Below are 17084 nucleotides of genomic sequence, written 5' to 3' on the forward strand. Positions count from 1 at the left end.
AGTGAAGGGTAGACTATGATGAAATTCATATTCTCCTTTCCTTGGATCTTATACATATCTTAAATAGTAATTTACAAGAATAAGAGTTGAGCACTTACAAAAGTCCCCCGACTACTGAATGAATTTCTATCTTAAAAAGTTCACCAGGTAAATGGTAAGAACAGAAAGGGGGGAATGTTCAGTTTATGGCTGATGTCCTTGCTTGAGGACTAGCAAAAGCTTAAGTGTGGGGGTATTTGATGAACTTACAATTTATCTATAATTTTTTAGGACTTTAGCATGGATTTTTATGCCGGTTTTATTAATTTTTGCCTTAATTTAGCTTAATGCTAAGAATAAGTTCAGGGATAATTAATCCAAAAAAATGAAGGAAAAAGGCAAGAAAAGAAGGTTCAAAAAGACCAATTTCAGTCCAACCCGGTCGTGGAAGCAAGAGAGAGCACTTCGGCCCAAGAAGAGCAAGTGAATTTCTTGAGAAAACCGAAGAAAAGAAAGCCTAGCTATGAGTAGAATTCGGCCCAGCAAGGAAGGCCCATTCTCAGCCCAAAAGAGCAGCTCAATGTATAGCTATCATGTGCTAAGAGAGAGCCTAAGTGCAACCCAAATAGCAGCCCTTAGGAGGCTTTCAAGAGAGCTCTAGAAAGATCAAGAAAGGGGTGTAATACACCCCATTCCAGAGGCTTCAAGAAGGGGCAAGAGCCCCCTTGAAAAACTATATAAGGAGGCCTTTAGGAGGGGGGAGAGGTGTTCAATTGCTTGAGAGGAAGGCTCTCCCACTCTTAGAGGTTCGGCCACCTTGAGAGAAGAGAAGAGAAGAAGGCTAGGCGCAAGGAAGAAGAAGAAGAAGGACTGAAGGAAGTTCAAGACAAGCAAGCTAGAAGAAGAAGGTGAGTTCGAATTGAGGGTTTGTGATTCAAAGATCTTTTGTAATAAATCATTTGTAGTTTCATTCTCTTTTGATTTGAATTCAGTTTTTTTGTTATATTTTCTTTCTTCTTTCTCCTTGTTTCCATTCTTCCTTGATGTATTTTAGCTTGTAAAATTTCAGTTCAGCAATCTAATTCTTTTTGATTCATTCAAATGGTCATGAATTGTACTTGAAGTTTCTTAAATAAGGGTGTTATTGTAGAGTAATTCGGCCAACTAACCTTCAAAACTCAGATCTGAATTCTCAGATCTGCAATTTTCAGATTGGCTGAATTAATCTACAGCTTGGAATTCCTATAGTGCTTGAGAGAGACTCTAGGAATTCAGATCTACTATTCAAGAACTGAATTGAGTGCAAGGTTAGAGATAACTTGCACAATTCAGTTGGTGATCAATTCAGATTTGAATTGATGCCTTAGAAGTGTTTGAAGAAATGCATGCATGGGGATTAGATTCTTGTTAGAGATAGAAGAACCGTCACTCATGCATAGGATGAACATGCGCTTGAGAGAGGCTATTCATGACCTTGGGGTTTCACCAAACCAAGGCTCAATCATGATTTATTCGAATGATCCAAATTGATAGATTGCTGAATTCTGAGATTGACATTTACTGCTTACTCTTCTAACCTGATTTGAAGGCAATTGGGCCAATGATTTAGATAGATTTTAATTTAGGATTCTTTTTTAGCTTTCATTAAAGTTTTGATTATTTGTTAATTAGATAAGAAGTACTCAATTTAGTATTGGTAATTGTTTCCTAAATCCTCGTGGGAATGATACTTCACTTACTACTTTATTACTTGAACGGCTAGTGCACTTGCTAGTGTCACAATGAGCCACACATCACCTGTGGCCATGCTCAAATCCATTAGGATCCTGTTAGCTGTAGCAGCATACCATGATTATGAGATTTGGCAAATGGATGTCAAAACTACATTCCTGAATGGTGATCTTACTGAAGATATCTATATGCAGCAGCCGCAAGGCTTCATTGCTGTAGGTCAGGAAAACATGGTATGTAAACTTAATAGATCCATTTATGGACTTAAGCAAGCTTCTAGAAGTTGGAACATCCATTTTGACTCTGCCGTCAAATCATTTGACTTCGAGCAGAATCCGGATGAACCCTGTATTTACAGGAAGTACAGTGGAGATAAGGTTACCTTCTTGGTTCTGTATGTAGATGACATTCTACTCATTGGGAATGATATAGGTATGTTAACTACGGTGAAAGTATGGTTGTCACAGCAATTCTCCATGAAAGATGTTGGAGAAGCCTCTTATATACTGGATCTTCGACTCTATAGAGATAGATCGAAGCGGATAATAGGATTATCCCAATCTGCTTATATTGACTAAATAGTCAAGAGATACAGCATGGCAAACTCCAAGAAAGGAAATGTTCCTTTCAGGCATGGAGTCACTCTCTACAAGAAGATGTCTCCTAAGACTTCTAAGGAGATTGAAGGCATGAAAGACGTTCCCTATGCCTCTGCCGTAGGGAGCATCATGTATGCCATGCTGTGCACTGGCCCTGACATAGCTTAGGTAGTGAGTGTAGTAAGTAGATTTCAGGCCAACCTAGGGCAGGAGCATTGAACTGCTGTGAGAAACATACTTAAGTAGCTTCGAAGGACAAAAGAGTTTTGTCTAGTATTCGACGGTAGCTCACTACAGATCCAAGGGTATACAGAAGCCGATTTCTAGTCAGACCCAGATGATAGAAAGTCTACATCTAGATATGTTTCATGATAGGATCGTGTGCTGTTTGCTGGAAAAGCAGCAAACAGGGGTCAACTGCAGACTCCACAACCCAAGCCAAGCGCATTGCCGTAAGTGAGGCTGCCGTATGAATGAAGGTGTTCATTCATGAATTTGGAATTCAGTACATCACCCATTCCATTGTTGTATGACAACAATGGACCTACGGGAGGATGATAATAAGAGGTAGCATCAGTGGAGAATGTGGTAGACCCATTGACTAAGCCACTGACACAGAAAGTGTTTATGAAACACGTGGAAAGTATGGGACTCCGGCTAGTACCTAATTGGACCTAGGTGCAAGTGAGAGCTGTTAGAGAGTTTTGTATGCCCTTAGCTTCAATCAAAATTGATGTACTTTATGAGTTTATTGTAAATGAATAAAAGTGCATATTTGATTCTTGTTCCTTTGGTATGTTTCTGTGTAATACCCTTAAACTGGACACTTATTGAGACCCGTGTTAGTTTAGAATGTTCACAGCCAGTGGGTCGATCTGGGGAGACCTATCCTGACAAGGCTGACACTGTGGTGCCACCAAGTCGGTTGGGGTGGCTTGTCTCAGCTACCGGGGTGAGACCCTAGGCACATACAGTGTGGGATTAATTGAATCTTTAAACAGGACCTGATTTCCAGTATTGCCCTGGACCTTGGAGACTGATGGGCAAAACTGGAAAGTTACACCCGACCCCAAGACTCGATTATGATACTGCACTAGGTGTCGAATCAGGGTGTCTTTGATGTACCAATCAGTGAGATCCTTAGCGAGGGTGAAAACCTGGGTATGTTGGGACAATCCGAGAATTCATCTGAGTGGGTGATCATAGTGACAGGATCAGCCCCATTGTCGGACAAAGGTAATGATCGGGGATGCGCTCTCACTCTTGGAAACCAAGACTGCCGGCAGTTGATTTCAACCGTAGATATTTGTTTTGCAAAGTATATTTTATATGAGATATAAAAGTATATATATTATGGTTTCTAAAATGTTTGCAAAAGGTTTTAATTCCCGGGATCCATATAAGTGGAGAGTGCAACACTGTTCCTTACAGCCGAGGGAGAGGTCCTCTCTTGTCGGGCAGTGTATGATCATTAAGGGCTGAGAGGTTAAGTGTAAGACCATTGAGGATAATACCTAATGGGCTAATCTTGCATCTGCCCATAGTCCCTGGGTGTTACAAGGTGGCTTGGCCCAGGGACCACTTAGGGTAAGTGTTGGGCCCATAGAGCCCATTCGATGGGTTTCAGGGGGTGCACTATCTTTAACGGTGTATTCAACTAGGCCTTGTAAAATAGGCTGGGCCAAACCCATGTGGCTGATGTGTAGATCTATGCTTGGGTCCCACGCCATACAGGGAAGCCCAATTGGGCAGCAGTTAGGAAGGTTAAGTGATCACATAAGCTTGATGGGCCTAAAGCCCATTTCGAACTGGGCTATTTATTTAGTTAATTAAAGGGGTGAATTCTGAGATGGATTAGCAGATAGGATAGGGTCTTAATCCTATCCACTCAAAGACTCCAGATCTTAATGTGATTCTGATCTAGAAACCTCGTAATGGGATTAGGATAAAGCTAATCTAATGTACAGATAAGATAACGGTTTATCCTTATCACTAGAAGAGAAGGCTGATCCAAATATGATTTGGATAAGCACCTCCTAATGGGATTAGGAGCTGATCTTTTATTTTAACAAAAAGAAGGAGGGGGCGGCAGCCTAGAGAGAAAGAGAGAGACCAAGAAACACATAAGATCTTCTTTAGTGCTGAAATCAAGAAGAGAGAATTCTGCAGCCTGCGAATACTCTCTTGCCGCCTCCCTGCTCTTGTCGCCCTGTTTGCCAATTCGATCTCCAGCTGTGGGAGAAGTCAAGATTGGATCTTGACATCAGTTCTTTGAGAAAGTATTGAAAATGAAGTTGTGCTCACATACCATCCTACTGATTCTTGCGAAGGACAGAGTTCTTGGGGAAGAACACTGCTGATTCTGATCCATCCTGCACTGCGCCATCTTCAATGGGAGCAGTCTTTGGATCCTTCCTTGGGCGTGAACACCTTTGTTGGGAGATTTTACTTCTCCGTATCAGATATTATTCTCTCCCATTCCTTTTGGTTCAGATCTGGTTCTGTTTAAGGTTCAAGATTTATCCTTGAAAATATGATTTTCTAAATAGGGAATGTGATTCCCAGTTGAAGGGAGAGAAAAAATTTTTGAAATTCGCCCCTTATTCCGCAATCTTTGGGCGTCCATGGGATGGATCTCTCATCCTTTCAAAAATTAAATCATTAACCTACACCATTACATTCTCAACAATCCCTTCTGGGTTGGTGTTAGAACGATCAGCTAATTGGATAACAGATTTAGTTTCCCTTAAAGGACCTAATCTCAAAGCATAGTAAATTGAGTATGGCATGACATTGATAGATGCACCTAAGTCTACTATGGCATGCTCGATTTTCTTATTGTCAATCACACTAGGTAGGGTGAACATACCTGGATCAGCATGTTTTACTGGTAAGGTCCTCTTGATCACGGCTGAAACGTTCTCTCCAACTCCTACCTTAATGGGGCTTTTGTTTCAGTCCTGTACCTCCTCTTCTTCTTGTCTTTTTACCGCCTTCCTTGGTGAGGTGGGTTCTAGCTGCAGTTCTTTCCCGCTTCTCAGCACCACTACACTTACATTTTCCTTGGGGTTGACTACCGTTTGTGATGGTAGTTTCCTGGAGCTCTGCGCCTCCAACTTACTAATGGAAGTGGCAAGTTGGCTGATTTGGTTCCCCAAATTCTGAATGCTGGTTCTTATTTCCTGTTGAAATTGCTGAGTATTAGTAGCTAGAGCCTTAACTATATCTTCTAATAATGTACCTGAATTCGGGGGTTGGTCTTGCACTGTGATGGGTGTTGAAAACTGGGGCTGTTGACTGAAAAAATGGGGCTGATATTGCTGATGTCCTCCTGGGTTCCCGTAGCTTAGATTTGGATGATCTCTCCACCCCGGATTGTAATAATTGGAGTAGGGATCATACTTTCATTAGGGCTGCCCTGGGAATCCTCCTACGGCATTTACTTGTTGCATCGATCCATCTTGTAATGATGGACACATGTCTGTAGGATGACCATGGATCGAACAGATACCACACACCCTAGCAGTTTGTAATTATCCTACAGCTAGTTTCCTAACCAAAGCAGTTATGTCAGAAATCTGATTTTCTAAATTTACATGGCTTACCTCATTTGCATGCCTAATGGGACCATCTATCCTTGCATCGAACTACTGTAAATTTTTTGCCATGTTGGAAATTAATTCCCTAGCCGCTTTGGGTGTCTTGTTCACTAAAGCTCCTCCACTAGCTGCATCGACCATACTTCTATCCATGGGCTGAAGCCCTTCATAGAAGTATTGGATCAAAAGTTGTTCGGGTATTTGGTGCTGTGGACAGCTAGCAACAAGTTGTTTAAATCTTTCCCAATATTCATATAGTGTCTCACCACCAAATTGTCGAACTCCACATATTTCTTTTCTTATATTTGCAGCCCGGGATGCAGGGAAATATTTATCCAAAAATATCCTATTCATCTCATCCCATGTGCGTATCCAAAAATGGAAAGGCTATAAGTTTTACCTGATTCTCGGTCATACCATGGGGCTTCATGCTCGAACAGATGACATGGAATTCCTTTAGATGCTTATGGGATTTGTGATAAGTGTTTATCATGTACCTAGGATCGATAGCCAATCGATTCGACCTAGTACCACTTATCACCACTCAACTGGGTATGATAGCGTTCCATGTTAAACAATGATAGCATTAAGATTTGTGAAAACAGTTAAACCAAAATAACAATAATTGAGATAGCTGCAATTATTGAATTTTGTTCCATTGATTCCTTTAGGTTGAACCATGATAAAATGTTGATCAAAGCCTGTCACGAACAATTGACCCAAAATGATATCAACCTAATTGCCACTTGTACCATTATTCGTGACAATTACGGATCACCAAAATCATGGATAGTAATAGGAAAATCAACATTAATTCAGTTTGGTCAAACTAATTAACATCAACATCCAATAAAAATATGCACAAGAATCAATGAATACTTGAATTAGAAATGGAGCTATTGCTCAGGCTAAGGAGCCACGAGCCCACTCAAAGTCGAAGCACATCGAAAGGAAGTACCATGTACTAAGGGAGATTGTTGGTAGAGGGGATGTCCTGATTCAGAAGGTAGCGTCAGCGGAAAATGTAACAGACCCATTGACAAAGCCACTATCACAGAAAGTGTTTGAGAAACACGTGGAAAGTATGGGAATCCGGCTAGTACCTGATTGGACCTAAGTGCAAGTGTGAGCTGTTAGACAGTTTTGTATGCCCTTAGCTTCAATCAAAATGATGTACTTTATGAGTTTATTGTAAATGAATAAAAGTGCAAATTTGATTCATGTTCCCTTGGTATGTTTTTGTGTAATACCCTTAAATTGTACACTTAATGAGACTCGTGTTAATTTAGAATGTTCACAGCTAGTGGGTCGGTCTGGGGAGACCTATCCTGACAAGGCTGACATTGTGGTGCCACCAAGTCGGTTGGGGTGGCTTGTCTCAGCTACCGGGGAGAGACCCTAGGCATATACAGTGTAAGATTAATTGAATCTTTGAACTGGACCAGATTTCCAGTATTGCCCTGGACCTTGGAGATTGATGGGAAAAACTGGAAAGTTACGCCTGACCCCTAGACTCGATTATGATACTATAGTAGGTGTCGGATTGGGCTATCTTTGATGTACCATTCAGTGAGATCCTTAGCGGGGGTCAAAACCTGGGTATGTTGGGACAGTCTGAGAATTCATCTAAGTGGGTGATCATAGTGACAGAATCAGCCCCTTTGTCGGACAAAGGTAATGATCGGGGATGCACTCTCACTGATGGAAACCAAGACTGCCGGCAGCCGATTTCAATCTTTGAGATTTCTTTTGCAAAATATATTTTATATGAGATATAAAAGTATATAAATTATGGTTTTGAAATGATTCGCAAAAGGTTTTAATTCTCGAGATCCAAATAAGTAGAGAGTGTATCATTGTTCCTTGCAGCCGAGGGAGAGGTCCTCTCTTGTCGGGTAGTGTATGATTGTTATGGGCTGAGAGGTTAAGTGTAAGACCATTGAGGATAATACCTGATGGGCTAATCTTGCATCTACCCATAGTCCTTGGGTGTTACAAGGTAGCTTGGCCCAAGGACCACTTAGGGTAAGTGTTGGGCCCATAGAGCCCATCTGATGGGTCTCAGGGGGTGCACTGTCCATAACAGTGTATTCAGCCAGGCCTTGTAACAAAATCTAGGCTGAACCCATGTGGCTGATGCGTAAATCAATGTTTGGGTCCCACGCCATACAAGGAAGCCCAACTAGGTAGCAATTTGGAAAGCTAAATTAATACATAACCTTAAATGGGCCTTAAGCCCATTTTGAATTAGGCTAATCTGATTAGTCACTTAAGGGGCAAATTCTAAGATAAGATCAGCTGACAGGATTGAGTCCACACCCTACCCACTTAGAGAGTCCAAGATCTAAATAAGATTTAGATTTGGAAACTTCTAAATTAGATTAGGAGATGGCTGATCTAATCTGCAGATAAGATAAGGATTAACCCTTATCTAAAAGGGACTTCTAATCCAAATATGATCCCTTGAAGTCTATAAAAGGAAGAGGGGGTGGCAGCCTTTAGACACAACAGACAACCACCAGCAATAGTCTTGTCTTCAGAGCTGAAATCACAGAAGAGAGAATTCTGCACCCTGCGAACACTCTCTTGCCGCCTCCTTCCTGCAGCCGCCGCCTACAACAGTTTGATATCCCTTCCTTGGGAGAAATCAAGATTGGATCTTGATTCCAATCTTTTGGAGAAAAGATTGGTGGGAGTTGTATTCACAAGCCGTCCAGGTGATTCTTAAGAAGGATCAAGTTCTTTTGGAAGAACACTGCTGATTCTACTCCACCCTGCACTGCGCCATCTTCAGTGGGAGCAGATTTTGGATCCTACCTTGGTCGTGATCACCTCCATTGAGAGATATTATTTCTCTGTATCAAGTATTATCTCTCCCTACTCCGATTGGTTCAGATATGGTTTAGTTTATGGTTCCAGAATGATCCTTGAAAATATGATTTTCTAAATAGGGAATTCGATTCCCAATTGAAGGGAGAGAAAAATTTTTGAAATTCACGCCCCTTATTCCGCATTCTTTGGGCATCCATGTGATGGATTTCCTAGCCCTTCACCTGATTGGACCTAAGTGCAAGTGGGAGCTGTTAGACAGTTTTGTATGCCCTTATCTTCAATCAAAATGATGTACTTTATGAGTTTATTGTAAATGAATAAAAGTGCATATTTGATTCATGTTCTCTTAGTATGTTTTTGTGTAATACCCTTAAACTAGACACTTAATGAGACTCGTGTTAGTTTAGAATGTTCACAGCCAGTGGGTCAGTCTAGGGAGACCTATCCTGACAAGGCTGACACTGTGGTGCCACCAATTCGGTTGGGGTGGCCTGTCTCAGCTGCCAAGGTGAGACCCTAGGCACATATAGTGTAGGATTAATTGAAACTTTGAACTGGACCAGATTTCTAGTATTGCCCTGGACCTTGGAGATTGATGGGCAAAACTGAAAAGTTACACCCGACCCCTAGACTCGATTATGATACTGCACTAGGTGTCGGATTGGGTGATCATAGTGATAGGATCAGCCTCTTTGTCAGACAAAGGTAATGATCGGGGATGCACTCTCACTAATGGAAACCAAGATTGCCAGCAGCCGGTTTCAATCGTTGAGATTTGTTTTACTAAATATATTTTATATGAGATATAAAAGAATATATATTATGGTCTGAATTGTTTGCAAATAAGTTTTAATTCCCGGGATCCATAGAAGAGAGAGTGCAACACTGTTTCTTGCAGCCGAGGGAGAGGTCCTCTCTTGTCGGGCAATGTATGATCATTATGGGCTGAGCAGTTAAGTGTAAGACCAATGAGGATGATACCTGATGGGTAAATCTTGCATCTGCCCATAGTCCCTTGGTGTTACAAGGTGGCTTGGCCCAGGGACCACTTAGGGTAAGTGTTGGGCCCATGGAGCCCATCTGATGGGTTTTCAAGGGGTGCACTGTCCATAACAGTGTATTCGGCCAGGCCTTGTAACAAAGGCTGGGCTGAACCCATGTGGCTGATGTGTAGATCAATGTTTGGGTCCCATGCCATACAAGGAAGACCAACTAGGCAGCAGTTTGGAAGGCTAAATGAATAAATAACCTTAAATGGGCCTTAAGCCCATTTCGAACAGGGCTAATTTGATTAGTCACTTAAGGGGCGAATTCTGAGATGGATCAGCTGATAGGATTAGGCCCACACCCTATCTACTTAGAGAGTCCAAGATCTAAATAAGATTTAGATCTGGAAACTTCCTAATTAGATTTGGAAATGGCTGATCTAATCTGTAGATAAGATAAGGGCTATCCTTATCACTTAAAGGGACTTCTAATCCAAATATGGTTTGGGTTAGCAACTCCTAATGGGATTAGGAGCTGATCCCTTTAAGTCTATAAAAGGAAGAGGGGGCAGCAGCCTTTAGACATGCAAGCTACACACTCTTGTCTTCAGAGCTGAGATTACAAGAAGAGAGAATTCTGCACCCTACAAATACTTTCTTGCCGACTCCTTCCTGTAGCCACCGCCTATAGCAGTCCGATTTCCAGTTCTTTGGAGAAATCAAGATTTGATCTTGATACCAATCTTTTGGAGAAAATATTGGTGGGAGTTGTATTCACAAGCCGTCCAGTTGATTCTTGTGAAGGGTCAAGTTCTTTTGGAAGAACACTGCTGATTCTGCTCCACCCTACACTGCACCATCTTCAATGGGAGCAAATTTTGGATCCTTCCTTGGGCGTGAACACCTCCATTGGGAGATACTGTTTCTCTGTATTAGGTATTATCCCTCCCTACTCCTTTTGGTTCAGATTTGGTTTAGTTTATGGTTCAAGAATGATCCTTGAAAATATGATTTTCTAAATAGGAAATTCGATTCCCAGTTGAAGGGAGAGAAAAAATTTTGAAATTTGCCTCCTTATTCCGCAATCTTTGGGTGTCCATGTGATGGATTTCCTATCCCTTCAGCAGTAGCTTTTATTACTGATGAAGCTGGTCTTCTTTCCTAATGCTGAATTGCTTCATCTTTGGTTCCTGTTTTAGTTTAGGTAGTTAAGTTGATTGCTGGTTGTGTTTATCAAAAATTTCATTGTTGATTTCTTTAACTGATAGCTGATTTCAGTTCTGTACAAATCTGCATTTAGTATTCTTCATTACTGATATTACTAGTCTATTTTTTTCTATTGCTGATTTGTTTGGTTTTGATTACTGTTTTAGTGCTGCTAGTTTAGCTGGTTTTGGGGTCTATATAGCTCATCAAAACACGGGAGTTCAGATCTATACACGGTAGATTTCAGTATTGAAAAAAAAAATCAGATCTGAGCACACCGAAGAAAAAAAAAAAGAGATTTTGTTCAGTAGTATAGTTGCATTACTGCTTTGTGTTCTATTTCATCTCAAAAGAAAAGAAAAAAAAATCAGATCCCAGCAGCCACACCATGGTGAATATAGGTCTGATTTCAGATATTTTTACTACTAGTTGATTTCGGTTTTGTGTAGATCTGTATACAGCATGTTTCATTGCTGATATCAGTGGGTTATCCTACTGATTTGCTCAGTTTTAGTATGGCTACTCTAGCTGGTGTCTGGTGATGCATAGCTCATCAAAATAGTGGGTTCAGATCTGATATTTAGTATCCTTCCAATATGGAAATCAGACCTGAGCACAACTGTACTATTATCAGTAACTGTTGTTATATTTATTGCTGTTCTTAGTGGCTTCTGAGATTTCAGAGCTGATCTCAATTTTGTGTAGAACTGATGTCTGAATTGCTATCTCACAATCCTTTGTACACTGATTTCAGTTCTGTGTATTGACCTTTATTTAGTAGCACAGAATAGTCTTTTAATATGAAGCTCAAACCTGAACACAATCACTGCTGATCCGCATTTGGCTGTCCTCAGTAGCTGCTAACATTTCAGATCTGATTTCAGAACTGTATATTACTGTTCGCAGTTGCTAATGAGATTTCAGCTCTCAGCAGTTCAGACCTGTGTAATTAAATCTCGTCCCTGATTTCAGCAATATAAAGAAAAGGAATTTGTAGACTGTTGTTCTACTCAGAGATTACTGAATTCAGACCTGTTTGTAAATTGCTACTGAATTCTGTATATTGAATAAGATGTTGGTTTAGATCTACTTTTAGTTTGCTGTATTTATTTATTTTAGGATGTAGGCTTTTGTATTCCAATAATTCACTTTACATTTTCAGTTTTGATAAGGTTAGTAATTTATATTCTTCTATGTTATTTTGTTTACTGCCTTGACTTTCATAGTTTCTGACAAGCAGAGTCGAGCTGGAGGAAATCCTCTATGACCCAGAGATTGAAAGAACCCTCTGTGTCTGTCTAAGAGCAGCCAGACAAATCCAGCAAGAAGCTCAAGAAGCTCAAGAAATGACTGAGCAGAGGACTATGAAGGATTATGCCAAACCCACACTCACTGGAGCTACCTCTAGCATTATCAGGCTCAATATTGCTGCTAACAACTTTGAAATCAAATTGGCCATCATACAAATGATTCAAAACACGATGCAATTCTATGGTTTCGCCCATGAAGATCCCAATGCACACATTTCTAACTTTTTAGAAATATGTGACACCTTCAAACACAATGGGGTAAGTGATGATGCCATTAGGCTGAGGTTATTCCCATTTTCTTTGAAGGATAAAGCCAAAGCATGGCTGAATTCATTACTGGCAGGATCAATAGCTACGTGGGATGAAATGGCCAACCGTTTTCTCTCTAAAAATTTTCCCCCTTCTAAAACTGTTAAAATGAGGAATGACGTCACTACTTTTTCTCCAGCAAGAGGGGGAATCCTTATATGAGTCATGGGAACAATACAATGAGCTATTGAGGAGAGTTCCTCATCATGGCCTTCCCATATGGCTGCAAGTGTAGACTTTCTATAATGATCTTACCAACTCAAATAAGACCATATTAGATGTTGCGGCCGGAGGGTCCATAAATAATAAAACTCTTGAAGTTGCCCATGCACTTATTGAGGAAATGGTAGCCAACAACTATCAATGGCATTCTAAAAGGACTCAAACTAAGAAGCAGCAATGCCTACATAATGTTGATACTTATACAACACTATCTGCACAAATAGGAGCACTCAGTAAGAAAAATGATGAAATACAAATAGCTGCCATACATGTGTAACCTCTTACTTGTGAATTGTGTGGGGGAGGCCACATCAACACTGACTGTCAAGTTGGCAATTAGTTCAGGCCATCTACTGAACAAATCGACTTTGTCAGTAATTCGTCAAGACAGCAAGGTTACCAAAGTCACCATACCTTTCACCTAGGATGGAGGGGACATTCAAATCAGCCCTGGCCAAGTCAGCATACTTTAAAGCCTTTCCACCAGACTTATCATCAGCCCAAACCAAAGTCCAATTTGGAGGAATTGATGACAAAATTTATAACAAGTGCGAAAACCAGATTCCAGAACCAGGAAGCCTCAATCAAAAACTGGAAAACCAAGTGAGGCAATTGGCACAATTGATCTCTTCCAAAATGTCGGAAACTCTTCCAAGTAACACTGAAGTGAATTCGCGAGAGCAAGTGCAAGCTATTACCCTAAGAAGTGGAAAAGAGTTGCCCGAGGTAGAAAAGAAGAATTGGGCTGAACCCAAGGCAGAAACAAGTCTTGGGACTGGACAACAAAAGAAGGAATAACCAGAAGCACAACAAGGGATGCACCAGCAGCCACAAGTTCCATTCCCTAACAGGCTAAAGCAACAGAAATTGGAGAAGGAATTTGGTAAGTTTTTTGAAATTTTTAAAAGTTTACACATTAATATCCCTTTTGCTGATGCTTTAGCCCAGATGCCACATTATGCAAGGTTTTTGAAAGAATTATTGGCAAACAAAAGGAAACTGGGAGATGTGGCTACAATTGCTTTAAATGAGGAATGTTCTGCTATCCTTCTGAACAAGTTGCCTCAGAAACTTAAGGATCTAGGGAGTTTCACTATTCCTTGTACTATAGGAAGTCTCAAAATTGAAAAAGCTTTATGTGATCTAGGAGCTAGCATCAATTTAATGCCATATTCCATCTTCAAGAAATTGGAATTGAATGAACCCCAACCCACTAGAGTGGCATTACAATTGGCTGATAGATCCATTAGACATCTTAGGGGGATCATAGAAGATGTTTTAATTAAAGTTGACAAATTCATTTTTCTAGTTGATTTCATTGTGTTAGACATGCAAGAAGATGTAGAAGTCCCACTGATCTTAGGGAGACCTTTCTTGGCTACCGGGAAAGCAATGATTGATGTCCAACAAGGACAACTCAGCCTTAGGATACAAGATTTGGAGACAATTTTTAAAATGTCTGATGCTATAAAACATGCACCATCTAGTGATGATTCTTGTTTTATGATTGATGCCATTGAATTAACAATTGATGAATGCTTCCAGGTAAGTAGAATAACTGATCCTCTTGAACTCTGCCTCTAGCAGGGAGAACTTGAAGAAAGAGAAAATGAAGAAATAAACCTCATGATAGCATACCTGAATGATAATCCTCAATTCAAGGGAAAGGGGTTTCTCAAGTTAGAGAACCTAGGCAAATTGCCTGGACCATCAGGTAAACCATCATCCCAAGAACCCCCCCATCCTTGAATTGAAGCAATTATCTTCCCATTTAGAGTATGCTTTCCTTGAGGCACCATCAGGTCTCCCCGTAATAATTTTCGCAGCACTAAATCCCTTACAAAAAGAAAAGCTATTAAGAGTGTGGCAAGAACACAAAAATGCTATAGCTTGGAAGATAGAGGATATCAAAGGCATTAATCCATCAATCTATACTCACAGAATTTTGATGGAAGAGGACAGCTAGCCTTCCGTTTAGCCCCAAAGGGGCTTAAATCCCAACATGAAAGAAGTGGTAAAGGCTGAAATAATTAAACAACTAGATGTTGGGATCATTTATCCTATTTCTAATAGTTCTTGGGTAAGCCCTGTGCAAGTTGTGCCCAAAAAAGGGGGTATAACTGTTGTTCCAAATGAGAAAAATGAACTCATCCCTACTAGAACCGTCACGGGATGGCGTGTGTGTATTGACTATAGAAAATTAAATGATGTCACCTGGAAGGACCATTTCCCTCTCCCATTTATGGACCAAATGTTAGAGAGGATAGCTGGGCATGAGTATTATTGTTTCTTGGATGGATATTCAAGGTACAACTAGATACCAATTGCACTAGAAGATCAAGAAAAAACCACTTTTACTTGCCCATATGGTACATTTTCATACCGAAGGATGCCCTTTGGGTTATGTAATGCCCCAGCAACCTTTCAGTGATGTATGGTGTCTATATTTTTTGATATGGTTGAAAATTTTATTGAGATCTTTAGGGATGATTTTTCAGTTTTCAGTTCTTCGTTTGGAGCATGTTTAACTAATCTGGAATAGGTGTTTACTAGATGCAAAGAAACACATCTTCTGTTGAATTGGGAGAAATGTCATTTTATGGTGCAAGAAGGCATAGTGCTTGGCAACAAGATCTCTCAAAGAGGTATAGAAGTCGACAAGACCAAGGTGGAGGCAATTGAAAATTTGCCACCCCAACATCTATTCGTTCTTTGAGAAGTTTCTTAGGACATGTCGGATTCTATAGGAGGTTTATTAAGGATTTCTCAAAAATTGCCAAGCCATTATCTACCTTGCTTTAGAAAGAAGTGACTTTTGAATTTTCAATTGAATGCCTTCATGCTTTCAACATCTTGAAAGACAAATTGATCCATGCACCTATCATGGTAGCACCCGATTGAACCCTCTCATTTGAATTAATGTGTGATGCGAGTGATTTTACTATAGGAGTTGTATTAGGACAAAGAATGAACAAACATTTTCAGCCAATTTACTATGCTAGCAGAACCTTGAATGGACCCCAACTCAATTACACCACTATCGGAAAAGAGCTGCTAGCAGTAATATTTGCACTTGACAAGTTTTATTCATATCTGATATTGTCCAAGGTTGTTGTCTACACAGATCACTCGGCATTAAGGCACTTGCTTACCAAGAAAAACTCAAAACCAAGGCTGATCAGGTGGATCCCTTTATTGCAAGAGTTTGACATTGAGATTAGAGACATGAAGGGTGCTGCAAACCTGGCTACTGACCATCTCTCCCGGTTAGACAAGGTAAGCTCAAAAGAGGAAATAACTAGAAAGATTCGGGAGGAAATTCCAGATGAACAGCTGTACTCAATCCAGGAATACTCATCTCCTTGGTATGCTGATTTTGCTAATTATCTAGCTGCACAAGTCCTTCCTCCTAACCTTTCATATCAATAGAAAAAGAAATTCTTTTCTAATGTAAAATACTATCTATGGGAGGAACCATTTTTGTATAAATTGTGTGCAGATCAGATCGTAAGGAGATGTGTCACCGAGGAGGAGATGGAGTCAGTACTCCACTTTTGCCATGATAAAGAAGCAGAATGTCATTTTGGAGCAAGCCGCACTGCAGCCAAGATTTTGCAATCAGGTTTCTATTGGCCCACACTTTTCAAAGATGCCCATAGGTATGTGTCCACATGTGACAAATGCCAAAGATCGGGAAACATTTCCCGATGGAATGAAATGCCCCTTTCCAATATCTTGATATATGAAATCTTTGATGTTTGAGGTATAGATTTCTTGGGACCTTTCCCGAATTCTTTTGGTAATAAGTACATCCTCATTGCAGTTGACTATGTATCCAAATGGGTAGAAGCCATGGCTTTACCCACAAATGACTCAAGGAGGGTGGTACACTTCATAAAGAAGCTATTCTCCCGATTTGGCACTTTGTGAGCCATAATTAGTGATAGGAGAACTCACTTATGCAATAGCCAATTAGAGAGGTTAATGCAAAAATATAGAATTATACATAAATTACCTACCCCTTATCACCCTCAAACTAGTGGCCAAGTGGAGTTGGCTAACAGGGAACTCAAAAGAGTTCTGAAAAAGACCGTAGCATCTGCCAGAAAAGATTGGTCCATCAAATTAGATGATGCATTGTGGGCATACAGAATTGCATTTAAGACACCCATTGGCATGTTCCCCTACAGATTGGTCTTTGGTAAAGCATGCCATTTACCAGTTGAATTAGAACACAAGGCCTATTGGGCTCTTAAATTTTTAAATTTTGACATTCAGGCCACAGGGACTAAAAGGTGGTTACAATTGAAT

General features: G+C 40.3%; 1 non-coding gene across 1 annotated transcript; it reads right to left on the reverse strand.

Annotated features, from left to right (window-relative positions):
- Window positions 1-12656: 12656 nt before the first annotated feature.
- On the reverse strand, window positions 12657-12764 carry LOC148861093 (small nucleolar RNA R71). The gene has a single exon (XR_016095321.1). It is a non-coding gene; the product is annotated as a small nucleolar RNA R71 (small nucleolar RNA).
- Between the last annotated feature and the right edge of the window lie 4320 nt (window positions 12765-17084).

The sequence above is a fragment of the Nelumbo lutea genome, chromosome 4, assembly GCF_056320005.1.
Source record: "Nelumbo lutea isolate HS-2025 chromosome 4, American lotus-T2T, whole genome shotgun sequence".
NCBI classification, from domain to species: domain Eukaryota; kingdom Viridiplantae; phylum Streptophyta; class Magnoliopsida; order Proteales; family Nelumbonaceae; genus Nelumbo; species Nelumbo lutea.